General features: G+C 35.9%; 1 pseudogene; it reads left to right on the forward strand.

The window, feature by feature from the left end:
• LOC138020048 (uncharacterized) overlaps nucleotides 1–2,500 on the forward strand; it is a 30,670-nt pseudogene that overhangs the window by 3,446 nt on the left and 24,724 nt on the right.

Here is a 2,500-nt window from a genome sequence, read left to right on the forward strand (position 1 = left end):
GAGCATGGCACGTTCCTCACGCAATCAGGGAAAAAATTGCGCCAAAAATTGCGCCATCCAGGGCTCGCATTTGATTTCAAAACAAAAGATTTTATTGGTTCACACCAAACCGCATTGTTACCAAACCCTATTGCTTATTAGCCAGTCATAATCCAGAATCTCCATGTGTAATTTGCATTGGAGCTACAATTTTTACACTGGTGTTACACTTGAACTGTACTGCACTTAGCCAATCAGAATCGAGTATTTTTTTCATGTATATTATTAATCCTGTAAGCCCTAATGCCCAATTTTTTTTGTCACTGATTGGTGTTTTGGTGTAGACAGTTTCAACCTGCCATCATGCAATGTCCTTGTTGATCATTTCCCAGGATCGCATAAAAACAGTTTTAAAAACTACATAATGCTGCTTTGTCCACGCTCATGGTTTGTTTGTCGTGATAAATCAAATAAATTCTTACAACTCCATCACTTGCATACTGCTTAAACTATGGAGTCCTTTCTAAAATATCATTCTGCTAACTTGTATTCATTGTCGGTTGTCAGGTTAATTTCCTCCCTTATTTCTCGTTAGTAACTACAGCACAGTTTCGCTGCAAATGTAAGGAATAGAGAGGTTCATTTGAAGTTTGTTTCCAATTGTATTTGTATTGAACGTTTTGGTAGGACTGGTTCGCTTTCGTTGGCAATGGCTCTGAATTTAATTTTACGAGAGCAGGAGAAACCTTTTTCCCCAACAATGGCACTCCAGGAGCTAACGAAAATTATGGATTCTGCAAGGTCAGTGTCTTTTAAAAAGCAGAAGTACTATCATCAGATTTAACTCCTCCTCTATTTTCATTGTTTCCACAACATTGTTTCGATCCTCTTCGTCCACCGCCCCTCGCCCTCCCCCCTTCTCCCCAAACCAAATCTCCCCAAGTCTAAACTACACAAATTAACTTCCCTTATCCTCGAGTTTTAAGTAAGAGAAAGGGAAGACGAATGCAAGTAGTCCAAACAGTTAATGTTAAAGCCGGAATGAATTGGAATCGGAATTTTAAAAAAGCTGACGAGATGCTGTCTTTCTCTTCGCAGCAAGTACAGTTCAAAACTACTTTCTATGTGCCACCTGTTGTACTGATTTCTGTTCACCATCAGTATAATGGACCATTTATTCATCACATTCTACCAGAAAACAATATCATCACGGCTTGGGTGGAGGTACGACATATAATGAATTTGATATGGTTCAAATTCCTTCAGTTAGCTGATCCTTGTTTCTGCTGGGAATAACAGCATTTGAAGCATTCTCGGAGACCCTGGGGAAGATAAAGAGTAGAGAAAGCTTTTCTCGCTTTTCAATTCGTCTTTACATGTGTGGTTTTCCATTCCATTTTCCTCAATATTTGATGGCTCGAAGTTTATTCGCTCGTAATATTTCCCTTTTTTTAGTTCTGTACAGATTTGGGTTTTTAACTTTTTTAATCCAATCGAGGAGATTTTATCATCCTTATTTAGTTATCAATTTTGAATTTTTCTTCTCATGTTTTTGACGTGCATTTACTAAAAACTATCCTTAATTCAGTCTCGTAGGCTGCAGTGGGTTTTTTTTAATAAACCATTCATCCATCTATTTTATCTATCTCCTCGTCATCTTTCTTTACGCCGTGCGAAGCCCTACACCTCTACTAAAAGATGAATTTCATACATCTAAGATCCTCAAGAAATTCTGAATCCACTTTTATGATACTTTCAAACGTTATACCTTGAATTTTAAAAGGCTTAGAATTTTCTGTCACAAGCTTACATTTTCAAAAACTCACTTCCATACTTCCAGGAAATCAGTATAGCATCGATGACTGTTTGTGTAAAGGATCTGAGCGGAGCAGGCAGTACGCATGATCCTCTGTATGTCAGTTACATTCTCATTGGGGGTTAGTATATTTGTTTTAAGAATGATATCATACCTACGATTTTCAAGAAAAAGGAAGGAATGTCATAAAGAATATTTTAGAACTAATGACAGATCTTTGATTGAGTGATTTCTTTATTGATTATATTCACACTATAAACAATAAGGTACACAAGCAATACACGGCAAACAAAGAAACGTTTAAGTAGACGAGATTAACTTAAGGAGGCTCGAAATAGTTTCTCCTTTTTTCAAACAAATAAACATATCCTGTCCTTAGATACAGTTAGGGTAATCATATCAAGACGAAAGTTGGCCAGGGTATTAAGTACCTATCGTAGATTTCTCACATTATATTTTCTTCCAAAATAATGTTACCATGGCAACGATATTAGGCATTTCTTGAGCCTTAAAATCAACATATGTGGTCCTTTTTGAAGAAACGGGACGGTGAAATTTTACCATTCAGCGTTTAACTTACCAGATAATGTTAGAAATACTCTTTAAAATATTTAAAATTCAACAAAATCTGTAGGTCAGTTTTTCAGAAAAATAAGTTTTTTTTAAAATGTCTCTAATTTTTTTTTTCACCTACAGAATTTTTTT

The sequence above is a fragment of the Montipora capricornis genome, chromosome 10 (genome assembly GCF_036669925.1).
Source record: "Montipora capricornis isolate CH-2021 chromosome 10, ASM3666992v2, whole genome shotgun sequence".
Classification (NCBI taxonomy): domain Eukaryota; kingdom Metazoa; phylum Cnidaria; class Anthozoa; order Scleractinia; family Acroporidae; genus Montipora; species Montipora capricornis.